This window comes from Condylura cristata, unplaced genomic scaffold, assembly GCF_000260355.1.
Source record: "Condylura cristata isolate star-nosed mole 26May11 unplaced genomic scaffold, ConCri1.0 scaffold00013, whole genome shotgun sequence".
Classification (NCBI taxonomy): domain Eukaryota; kingdom Metazoa; phylum Chordata; class Mammalia; order Eulipotyphla; family Talpidae; genus Condylura; species Condylura cristata.
Genome location: NW_004567114.1, coordinates 43615915 through 43628600, shown reverse-complemented (window position 1 = coordinate 43628600; position 12686 = coordinate 43615915). Strand labels below are relative to the sequence as shown.

Sequence of the window (12686 nt, the reverse complement as noted above, 5' to 3'; positions counted from 1 at the left end):
TGTACACATAAATAAATCTTTAAAAAAAAAAAAAAAAAAGGCTAGTTCTAGGGCCCTCCCTGGTGGTGTAGTGGGTTAAAGCGCAGCACTAAGAAGCTAAAGCCACTTCAGCATGAGTTTGATCCCTGTCCTGGAGGTGACCCACATGGTGCTGCAGACCTCTCCTGTCCCGACCACTGCTCCCCTCCGCAGTATACTTTGTCAATCTGCCTATTCTGCTCCCTACTCTGTCTCTGATGAATCCTATCACTGCCCCTGCACCTCTGGCCTGTACCCCAGTTCTGTAGGCATAAATAAATAAGTCTTTAAAAATTAATTAAAAAAGAACAAAGCTAGTTCTAGAAAAGCAAGTTCATGAAGGAAAAAAGCTAAGGCTCAAGCACTGCCTGACTATTGACTCAAATATAAAAACTAGTGCTACAGGGGCTGATGATGATACATGTATAGTTTTTAAACTTCAGCAAATTACAGAAAAGGCAATGTCATACTTTTTTATTGATATGCAGGGTCATCATGCTAGCCATGACTATCACATAACTAGTAATGTCAGTTTAATATAAATACTAAATAATATGCCTGCAAGGTTGTTGATGAAATAAAAAAAAGGTATTAAGAGATAATACAATTTAAATTTGTTCTTCAGCATTTACCTATAAAATCTGTGCAAATTTGCAGAAAATTATTCAACTACTCACTTTGTTGAAATATGCAATAGCAGTTTTCCCTTAAAAATTGTGAGGGTTAGGCCCTCCCTGGTGGCGCAGTGGGTTAAAGCGCAGCACTGAGAATCTGAAGCCACTTCCGCATGAGTTCGATTCCCGCCTGCCGCCTGCTCGGGAGGAGACCACATGGCGAGCCAGACCTCTCCTGACCCGCCCGCTGCTTCCCTCAGCAGTGTACTTCGTCAATCTGCCTGTTCTGCTCCCCACTCTGTCTCTGGTGAAGCCTCTCACCGCCCCTGAGCCTCTGGCCTGTACCCCAGTTCTGTATGAATAAATAAATAAATCTAAAAAAAAAAAAAATTGTGAGGGTTAAATATATGTGTATTTGTAAAGCATTTAATACAAGTAACTGGTTAATGAAAAGAATGCTCTTAGTGACAAAAATCCAACAAAGCTCTTTTGTGCTTTTCTTATGCCTTCATTCTGAAATTAAGATTCCTTAATCATAAAAACTTATAAGAATTGCAGCTATAAGCAACACAAATCTTAAAAGATAACCTTTTTTTAGTCAAATGTTATTTTTCCATTATTTACAGACACTTGAATTATGTTTTTTGTAATACCAGTTTGCCCATATTTCTAATTGCAGATGACAAAAATATTCAGTCTCACCATGCCAACTCTGAGGTATGGTAGTGACTGCATACATTCTTGCTTTACTGAGATGAGAGAATGCTCCAAAATTTGCAGGAGGAAAGCAGCATTACTGTAGAGTGAGAAGATGGAGTAGTGTCTTTACTTGCCAGGCCCCTGACATTCCCAGTGGCAGAACATTCCATGGAACAAGGTTTAAAACAAGGAATTGGAAGACATCTCACTAACTGCTAAGCAGGGCAAAAATGGACTCCAAATCCCAACCACTTCACAGACTGGTGGGGAAGTAAACAATTAACAGTAAAACCAAGTAGACTAATTTTTGGCACACAACCTGGGCATGACATATATATATTAAAAAAAAAAAAAGAGAGAGAGACTAGATTTCCATGGTCAAAGGATACAAACTTACAATAAAAGATTAACAATAAAGATTAATGTACAGCATGGTGATTTCAGTTAATAATTATGATTGCTATACTCGAAATTTGCTAGGAATGTAGATCTCAAATAGTTTGTAGCACAAATAAGTATTCATTATGTGACTTTGGATAGAGCTATTAACTAATACTTTGGTAATAACCCTTAAGCAATACTAAAGTAATCCTTATGCAGTACAAAAGTATCAAGCCAATGAATTGCATATCTTACATACACATGGCACTATATATCAGTAAATTGGTGAGTGGGGAGACCTCCAAAATAAAAAGTTTAAGATAAGGAAAAAATAGTAATCTCCACAATACAGAAATTGAAAATATATCATGGGGGGGGAAATAATATCAAATGCTAGGAATATTTGGGGCTGATATTTTTACATTTTTCCACCTTTACTCACACCCCTCAGTGTGATAAAGTATTAGCATTAGCATTGACCATATACTACAATTTAATAAGGCATGTTCTTAAGTTAGAGTTTTTCAGGTCTTCCAGTCTTACTATAAAATGACAGTCTCCACTTTAGAAAAATTAAGGCAGAGGTCACAGTGAAAACTTCCAAAACATTCCATCTACTTATAAGGTATTTGAGTGCATAAAGGGTGGAAGATGTCTGAGAAGAATGAATGATTGATACTGATATGGGAGCAGAAAATAGAAAAGAACGGGGATTGGATACTATTATAGACAATTGTAATATTAAATTGTTTATGTCATTATTTCCTGTTTTGTTCTTTTGGGTATGAATATTTCAATTCTACTTAATACAAATTCACATTATTATTTACATCATTACAAATTAAAATTTGTAACAAACAAAAAATTTACTAAAAAGAAATTAGTGATTTCTAAATAGTATACTCTTATTTTTATTCAAATCAGACTATTCAAATAATAAATTCTAGCACAAATATAAATTATCAGAACAGGTTATAGCTTTCAACAATTTTCATTTTTTCAGGAGATACTATTTTTAACTTTGATGTGTATTATATATGTTTTTTTACGATTTGTTTATTCATACAGAGCTGGGGGTACAAGCCAGAGGTCAGGTGTGGTGAGAGGCTTCACCAGAGACAGAGTTGGGAGAACAGGCAGATCGACAAAGTACACTGCTGCGGGGATCAGCGGGAGGGTCAGCAGCGGTCTGCCGCTCCATGTGGTCACCTCTGGGGCAGGCGGGGATTGAACCTGCACTGAAGTGGCTGCAGCCAGTTTGCAGTGCCGCATCCTAAGTGATTGCACCACCAGGGAGGGCCCAGTGTGTATTGTTTTTCAAAAATACATGTAGAAATAGATGATGAAACTAATTGAGTAGAGAATTTGTATGTTTTAACATAAAAAATAATATTTAAATTATGTTACCTTTCAATATAATTTTTATGATGAGATGTAGAGTAGCTGGCACATAGCAGGTTCAGAAACGTACTTGTTAAAAGAATGAATGACTTATTTTCCTGATTTCTTTTCTAATTTTTAATTGCCTCATAATGTTCTGAATAGAAATTAACATTAGCTCTAAAGCTAATAAACATTCAGATTGGAGATATGCATTTCCTTTTATTTTGAAATGTCAGTTCATTAATTCTAGAAATCATCATTATATTAGCTATTGTATTAAAAATAACTTCAGGCTGTTAGTGGTGGTAATGGTTTCACTGCGGATGGAGGGAGGATGGAAGATCAATGTGAATCAAGAAGCAGATGGAGGATAACTTTACTAAGATTAGCTACAGAAGAAAAGCAATAAATAGCATCTGTATTTTCCATTTAAATAAAAATTGAATTACAGCACAATTTACTGCCTATTTTGTCCCTGAAGCAAGACTATGCATGTCAGCAAACATCTGAGCCTTTTGTATAGGAAGAAATGTTAGCCAGATTGATAATTATGGAAGTGAAGACCCTATCAGGAATATTCAATTTAATTTTTATTTGCATGCATGATAAACATATAGTAAAATATATAAGAACATCTGCATTCATTTGCAGAGGTTTAGATCGTTGAACATTCTCACAAAACCAGTCAGGCATATGTAAAGATTCATTCAAATATAATATACACTATACTGGGAACAAAGGTACAGGCACAGAATAAGGACTGAGTGGCTTCCTGGTGCAGCTCCTCAGAGTCCCTTTTTTATTAGACCACATGACATTTTCTTTCATTGTGAATCACCAATATAAATCTGAGGGACCTGTTTTTGTTTCAGGGAGCTCAGATGAACGTTTTCAATAAACACACTGATTTTGAAGCCAGACAAAATTGTGTAGTCCATTAAACCAGTTTGTAAACCATACGTTCATTTAAACAACATTGACAAGCTAATTCTCAGTGTCAAGTTGACTGTATCAAAATTTACAAGATGCATTAAAAAGTAATAACTAGTTCATATTGGCCTTACTTTGACAAAAGTCAATACTAGTATTGACAAAGGGCAATACTAAACTTCCAGGAGTCCCAAGGATAAACATAGTGAAACTCTGCAAGATAACTTCACACACAACATACCATGATTTCTTAGGTATATACCTGTGTTAGAATAAGTAACTGGAAACCTGCTGCCCTTGACTGTCTTTATTATGTTTGTATTCAATGAATATACATGTCATAGAGCCATTTTTGTAGTCAGAGAATTTATTCATTAGATAAAAACAATATGTACATGAAATGAAAACATTTACAAGTTAGTCACTTGCTTTTTATTCTATTATTACTAAAGTAGGCAATAGTTAACCATACATTATAAATCATTGTAGATCTAATATTTATACTAATATTATAAAAATCATGGGATGAACAAGACATTGTAGGTCCACATATGAAATGTTACCCAACAATAAAAGGGTAATTAGGTAATGACAAATATTACAAAACAGACTTATCATGCTGGGTGAATGAAATCACTCACAAAAAATGGCACAATTTATAAGTTTTCATTTGTAGGAAAAGTGGAAAATAGTCTTATTCACCGAAAAGGAAAGTAGGTACTGTCAAGTACTCCAGAGTGGAGATTTGAGAGAACTAGAGATTAATGTTAATAATCATACGGATTCTTTTTTTAGAATGATGAAAATATTCTAAAAAATGATTGTGATACCAATTTTACCACTATGTTAACATACTGGAAAACCTTAAAGAGGGTAAATAGCATGGCATGCCATTTACATTTCAATGCAGTTGTTAAAAATAAATAAAAAGTAAATGTGGAGTGTAAGATAATTTTGTGTAACAAAATTACTTAAACTATATGTTAATATTCTTTATTTTTGGTTTGATATTGGGCAGGCAAAGTCAAAATTATTTTAGAGAAGTTTGGTCACTGATTAAAAAGATCAAGAGATGTGTGATAAAGTAAAATACTTTTAGATACGTGTTGATGAAAGTGAAAATGCAATATATTTTTTAAAGATTTATTTATGCTTACATAACTGCATACAGGCTAGAGGTTTGGTGGGTGAGAGGATTCACCAGAGACAGAGTGGGGAGCTGAATGAGCAGATAGACAAAATACACTGCTGAGGATAGCAGTGGGCAGGTCAGAAGGGTTCTGCCATGCATTGTGGGTCAGCTCCCTGGCCAGGGATCAAACTGGTGCTGCAGTGTCTTGCGAGACATTCATAATGTGGTGCTTTAACCTGTTGCACCACAAGGGAGAGCCTGACCATGCAACATTTTTTAAAGATAATAGAAAATATCTCAATTATGAGAAACTAACTTTTTTTTTTTTAAGATTTATGTATTTATGAATACAGAACTGGGGTACAGGCCAGAGATGTAGGAACAGTGAGAGTATTCACCAGAGACAGAGGGGGAGCAGAACAAGCAAATTGACAAAGTATATTACTGACGGGAGCAGTGGGAGGGTCAGGGGTGGCCTGCCATTCCATGTGGATCATCTCAGGGTCTGGGGATAGAACTTAATGCTGAAGTGGCTTTAGCTTCATAGTGCTGTGCTTTTAACCCGCTGTGCCACCAGGGAGACCCTGAAACTGTAACTCTTTTATAAATGAAAATTAGTGCTATTATTTGCTGTTTTTCTTAATAATCAAAACATGCCAAAGTCAACACAAAGCGCAAAAAATTATGTCCTGAATATGAAATATCTACTCTTTGGAGAGATTGCACAGAGGATGACCTTATTATAAGCTAGGAGAATATGTTAAAGCCAATTTGTCATTTTACAGGTAAAATTATATTCTGAGTTTATACAACTATCTGTGCACTTGTATTATATTCCACAATGGTATGACAGAAATTATATTAAATTGATATTAATACATATTACCAAACGTGTGATCTATGAAAGACTTTAAAAATTTAATTATATAAAAATTCTTATCTAGGAATTTTTGTGATTGTTTTTGGAAATGCTGGCACATTAAAATTTAATTTTAGTTTCTCAGCTGGGAATTATGAGAGTTAATTTTCATAAACTAATCAGAAGAGTTCTAATTTCTTAATATCCTCTGAGGTATAAAATTCTTCTATATTCAATGGTATGCAAAGAGTATTCTCAATTAAATACTCACAGGTGCACAGAAAACTTGCAACTCAGACCTAAATACATATGCCAAATAAATAGTTAGAATCCAAAATGATCTCATTTTTCCAGAGAATCTTTGAATCTCTTTGAATCTCTTTGAATGGTTTGTGCTCGCAGAACTGCAAACAAACTAAAAGGACATGAAACTACATATATGTTCTCACTCATCAGAGAATAGATGCAATTATTGTGAAAGAGGTAACCAGTAACTACAGTCAACAATTCCTTAACATGGCTATCTATACCAGTGGAGAATATTGTTTCATCCATGCACAAATTAGGCTCTAAATACAAAAACAGCTCTTTCACATAGGCATTCAATCCAGTCACACTGATACTAGATACACTTACCTGGAACCTGGTAGTGGGGTAAGAATTAGCTCAATCCAAATGTTAACCAATATATGGATAGAGCAAAGATTTGGATAAGAAAAAGAAATAATGTTTAAAAGTGACAAAGTAAAAGGAATGGGGGATGAAAACTGGAAGCAGTAAAGACAAATTTTAGGGTTCACTTCAAGAATCTGGATATCTGTGCCTGGACTTAACCAGTGAAGCAAATATCTCAAGCAACATAGTTAATTGGTCCCAGAGGGTGAGTCTTCTTGGATTCCTTGGAGAAACCTCCAGAACTATGAGAGTATACTTTTTTTTAAGTGAGCATTTATCAAAGATTTATTTAATCACTTAATTAGTAAACCAGCAGGAAGGAAAATTGGTTTCTACTTATTCATTGTTTCTCAACAAACCATGCCTTTCATACTTTATGTAGTAGTCTTGATGTTTTCTTGTCTGGGAATTATCTTCCCTTTATGCTGTTTATTACACTCTCACTTGTTTTTCATGGCACAAGACTCTCACCTACTCTTAATCAAAGTCTCTGTGACTTTACTCATCAAGTGTCTTTACCACATTTTGTAATTGCCATTTACACCTTAATTATGGCAGTTATCACTCTCTAAGAAAGTCCCCTCTCTTTGTTCTGCATTTGTATTTTTTGGACCAAAATTGTGGTATTTTTTTCTTGAACCAATTGTCTTTAATGTTAATAATAAGAGTTGTCAGTATTATTGGGTACATAAAATCGTTGTGATGAAGCAGTTACTTAATGAGTGCTTCTGTGCAGTGTTTTACTTACTATACATTGATATACTTCCAAAAAAGAACGTATATGTTTAAGAAGTGATAGATGTTTTCATGAGATATTGACCTCATGCTAGAAAGGCTTATGATTTAAAGCATCAGGAATTACCTTTCAGAGCAGAACAAGCAATTATGCAGATACCTGTGAACGGAGGAAGCCAAGTGGAGAGTGGTAAATGAATAAAGGTGTTGTGTGTTGCAAGTGATGAAAATTATTATTGCAAAGCTATTTCTCATGACTGAGTGCTGCTCATATATAAACCTGTATTTTGAAGTTGACTGTGGATAGCAACTTATACTTGTGTTATATTCTGCCCAAATTTGATAGCAAAATTTGACAGTGTTGAACAATTTTAGCATTTTGTTTGTGGATATGATTTTGAGAGTCAGTGTTTAGAATATGTTTTGTAATTCTTTTTATTATGACCTCATTAATATGATTCATAAATGGTTACTCTTCATATATAAATATTTTTATGAACAGTCACCAAGCATTAGTTGAATGAAATGGTATGAAGGATCGACAGAATGTATATAACATGGCCCTTGCCCTAAAATAGCTTATAATGCAGTTGTGGAGCCTTGTATAATGATATTTATAGTGCCTACTTAAATAATAAATACTGTTCTGTAAATTGAAAGCACTGAGGAGAGTCAGCAGTAGGAAAAAATAAATCAAAGAGGATCCAAACAGAACACAAAAGACAATTTTACTATGAACCAACTCTGAACTGATTCATGGCTGCCTGCATCACAAAATGGAGTCATTTAGCAATCTCAGAATCTAATTATTCTTGTTTCCCACATGATGAAATTGACACTCAAACTCATTAGGTTTATCATTACTGTTCATGTAGCATGAGTCATTAAAAATGAAATTTAGGCTTTCTGACTTTATATCCCAGGCTCCCATATTTGGCCTATGTTTTAAGTCTCTTAATTCTTAAGTTTAAAACTATAAGAAGCTTTGATTTTGACAGACTATGTGGAAGGAATGTGATTTTAGCAGAGAGGGTTATAGCAAAGAGGGTAGACACCCTAAGTTGCTCTCTGTATAAGAGAAATTAACAGTATAGTATTTCAGGCTTGGGGAGCTTCTTATGTAGCCTGGAATTTATTTTACCAAATAAACTAGCAGGAAGGGCAAAGTCTTTCCTCCCATATCCAAATTATTAGAAGCAGGAATACCTTTTGTCCTAAATGTCAGCACATATTAACAAATCTTTATTTCCTTAATTTTTTAAACATTCTTGTTGATTGTTTCTGAATGTAGGATTTCTTCCCTAAGTTGAAGTCTCCATATTTTTCCCACCACCAAAGTGCCCACCATCCTGCACCACCCTCCACTTCACCTCTTCCTGCCCTTCCTTATTTCCCCCCTTCCTTCCTGACTGTTTCAGATTTATGATCTAGTTTCAAGGATGAGTCTTACAGTCATTTAGTCAAATCATTCCTTTAATGAAGCTATAACCAGTTAGTGTGTTGTTGGAAGACCTGAGTCTAAACTCTGTAATCTGCTGTGCTCTTTCTAGGGCTCCCACTTGAGGGTCTTGCTTCATCTGGTATTCGTCTCACCCCTTCTGAATGGACAGACCACAGGTCACTTGACTACAGGTTCCTTCTTGTGTCCTACAAAGCCTGCTGTCCTAGGTGAACTTGAGGGAAGTAAGTAAAACACTCTTCTAAGACTTTAATTTACTTTTGGTCAACAACCTAGTAGGACCTTTTATTGTCAACCTAGCTTATCAATGAGAACAGAGTTCTTAACCACTGTGCACAGTTCTGGAATCTTACCACTGTGTCCTAACTCTCAGCTCTTGTTCACTTCGTATGACTTCTCATTTGCAGCACAGACAGATGATCTCTGGTCTTCTTGTTTGGCAGGGATATGGGAGCTTATTTGATTCTACCTTATACTGTCTACAGATAGGTAGACACAGCTTTGTACAAAATTTTCTGGTATGGAGAGTTAATTTCCCTCTTAAAGATGCATGGTCTTATTGCACTTAAAGCAAGGTGCAGCAGTTCATCCTGATCTTTTGCTGTTGCCCTATTGCTTGTGTGTTAGCCCTCGCCTTGTTATGTTAAGAGAAATTGTGTCTTTCTCTTAGGTCTTCACAACTTAGTGACTGAGTTTACCAGAGTTCCTTCTGTTAGCAGAGTTCAGTTTCTCAGAGTTTGGAAAGAGAGGGGATGTATATGCTTCTATTGAGTAGGAGACCATTTGAAAATAGTAAAGTGTTTTTCAAGTGATAATTGCAACTTGTTATGGAGAATTTGAAAAATGAAGCTAATAAATGGAAACCTGTTATTTGAGTTGTTGATCAAATCTGAAAATTATGAGATATCTTTAAATTTAGCTCCTTTCTCATCCCCTTAAATTTAACATGAAATATTATGAAATATGCCTCCAAAACATATCTGTCAAACACTCATCTCCTTCTTCACTTTCCCTAATTCAAACATCTGTTATCTGTCACATAGATAATTGCAATAACCTCAATTTTTTCCAGTGATAATAATGTCTTGTGAGACTCATGAGTCTCACAAAAACCCAGATATATACAGTATGCATCCAATAATGTTCACTAGCATTCTTTCTCTCTGTAATTGTCGTCATAGGATTCAGAATAATCAGTTAAATATTTAATTCATCTTAATTTTTATTAATGTAAAATGGGTAGGTAGTTCAACATGCAAGTTGTAATATAAGAGGGATATACTATTCCTTTAACCTACTACTTCCCAAACTACATTTTGCTATATTTTACATTTTTTAATGTTTTAATTTAATTTTACTGTTTGGAAAGAGAGAAAATGTGTCTGCTTCTATTGACTAGGAGACTACTTTGCAAATAGTAAAGTGTTTTTCAAATGATACTTGTTTTTAATGTTTTACTTTTCTCCACTTTTATGTATGATATCTTTAATTCTAAAACTCATTTATTTGTAATTTATATATTATTTAATTTCTAACCAATTAACTATGTCTAGGTTCTTCCACATTGTTACTCAACTTCTTTAGTTCCCAAGATTAATTTAACTATTAAATTTGTTATTAAATCTGCAGTAAAATTAGTGATTCATAAATCAATATTTATTATAAGTGAGGATGGTGTTATTATTGCACTGTCTTGACTATAGGAGAAATACTATAAAATTTGGCTATTATATATATATATCTATATATAATCTGTTAACCAGAACTTTCGTTTTGGTTCTTTAACTTCATATTCCTTCCTTTCAAGTACAACTTGTCATTAAATAGCGTTTGAGTTCCATGAGGGCATATTAACTATTTTTATTTTTCAAGTTGGTTGTATCTACTTCTGTTTTCACCCATCACAGTGTGTTGAAATATGATTTTTTGTGGTTGTCCCCACCTTTTTTTGTGTTTCCCTGTATTAATTACTTATCATCTCTTTGCCATTGTTTTGGAATAGTTTTGTGATGCATGGTATGGGGAGAGGAAATGGCTTTCTAAATCCATCCTTAACAGCTCACAGCTTACACTTCTTCAAAAGTTTCATTGTGTTGTAAACATGCAGTTACCTCATACTCTTTAAATCAATTTCATACCATACTTCCCTTAATCATGAAATTCAATCATAGTTGATTTTATTTAATTCCTCAAATACCATGCACGCCATTCCCATGTTGTGATGTTTTGTTATTTTTCTTCTAGTCTGAAATGTTCTACCTTCTTGTAACCAGAATTAATCTTCCTTCTGTTTTAGTGAATCTAAGTGTCTTTCCAGCTAAGAAGTGTTGTTTTACCACTGTTCATTTGTCACTTTAAGTGATCCATCTATTCAATTTACCATATATACGGTATATAGGTGTGTGTGTATCAGTATCTATACTGTTATACACATACATGCATACATACATACATACATACATACATATATTAAATGACAAGAAAAAACATGCTGTTAACTAGATATGTAGTTTCAATAGATATGTTGTTACGTAAATTGAAAAGAGTGTAATAAATTATAAATTGTGTAATAATTTTTAAAAGCATGAGATTAGCAGCTAGATTACATGGGTTTGAATCCTCACTCTTCCAGTGCCTACCTATGTGCTTTGGGGTATATTATTTAACTCGTTACATCAGTTTCCTCAATTGTAAAATACTATACAACATTAAAGAATGGAATGAACTAATGTATGCATGTTTGTCATGTTACAAAGGTAACATTAAATGTGTTATTTTAAAAATTTAGTTGTTCTGATTCACACCAAGCTAAACAAATTAAATTTAGCTTTATAAAGGGTCTTTTATATATTCCCATAAATTGTCCCGGAAATGTAAATTAACTTTACCTAATTTACAAATATGAAATTAAAGCATATATAATCAAAACAAATTCAGCCCTACTTAAAGGATAGAAATTAACTAAGATTAATATCTAGGTACTTGTGTTGAATTGCATATAGTCTGTTTCTTTTCACATTCATGAAGTTTGTCATTATTGAGATTATCTTTTTATGTTAACATCCTGCATACTAACATTTTAGATAACAGATAAAATAAAAGCAGAGCTTGAAAGACTTAATTTATGATATCAATTGCATTTCTTAGCTGCGGAAAAAGAGATCTAGTATTCTAATTTTCATGAAGCGGTAAATTGTAGGAAATATTGGAATATGAATATGAATGCACGATAAAACAGAAACAAACATGCATAGTTTTGCTTTGTTGAGGAAACAGGTATATTTAGAGAACATATATTTGCATGAGCTGGAGAAAATATCATGCCAAATATACTGCAGAAGTTATTAAAGGGAAATAAAAATGAAAGGAAATAAAAATACCACATAATTAATCATTTTTCTGATTATCTTGACCCCATCCGGTTTAAAAGTTTTTTTTTATTAATTTTACCAAATTATGAAAACATCCCCATAAGCCAGTCAACTATTTATTTTACAAATAAAACTTTGCTAATTATATATGAATATGGTTATAATAGATCCATAAACAATTTAAATGTACTATACTTTGTTTTGTCAGTGATTTAGTTGTATGTAATACTTTTCTGAAATATCTACATTTAATTGTGTGTTTCTAAGTTTAGAAATTGGTTCTAATTCATGCCTCCTTCCTTTACCTCTATCTTTTTTTTTTTTAAAAGATTTATTTATTCATACATACAGAACTAGGGTACAGGCCAGAGGTGCAGGGGCGGTGAGAGGCTTCACCAGAGACAGAGTGGGGAGCAGAACAGGCAGATAG

At 33.7% G+C, this 12686-nt stretch overlaps 1 protein-coding gene across 7 annotated transcripts in view; it reads left to right on the top strand.

Moving 5' to 3' along the window:
* Positions 1–12686, top strand: part of LRFN5 (leucine rich repeat and fibronectin type III domain containing 5) — a 213273-nt gene that overhangs the window by 131278 nt on the left and 69309 nt on the right. For 6 of the 7 annotated variants that reach the window (XM_012724601.1, XM_012724602.1, XM_012724605.1 and 3 more), the window contains one exon: positions 8977–9109. The exons of the other annotated variant lie outside the window; for it this stretch is intronic. The gene's annotated coding sequence lies outside the window, so the exon portion shown is untranslated. The remainder of the gene's footprint in view (positions 1–8976; positions 9110–12686) is intronic. 7 annotated transcript variants of the gene reach the window in all.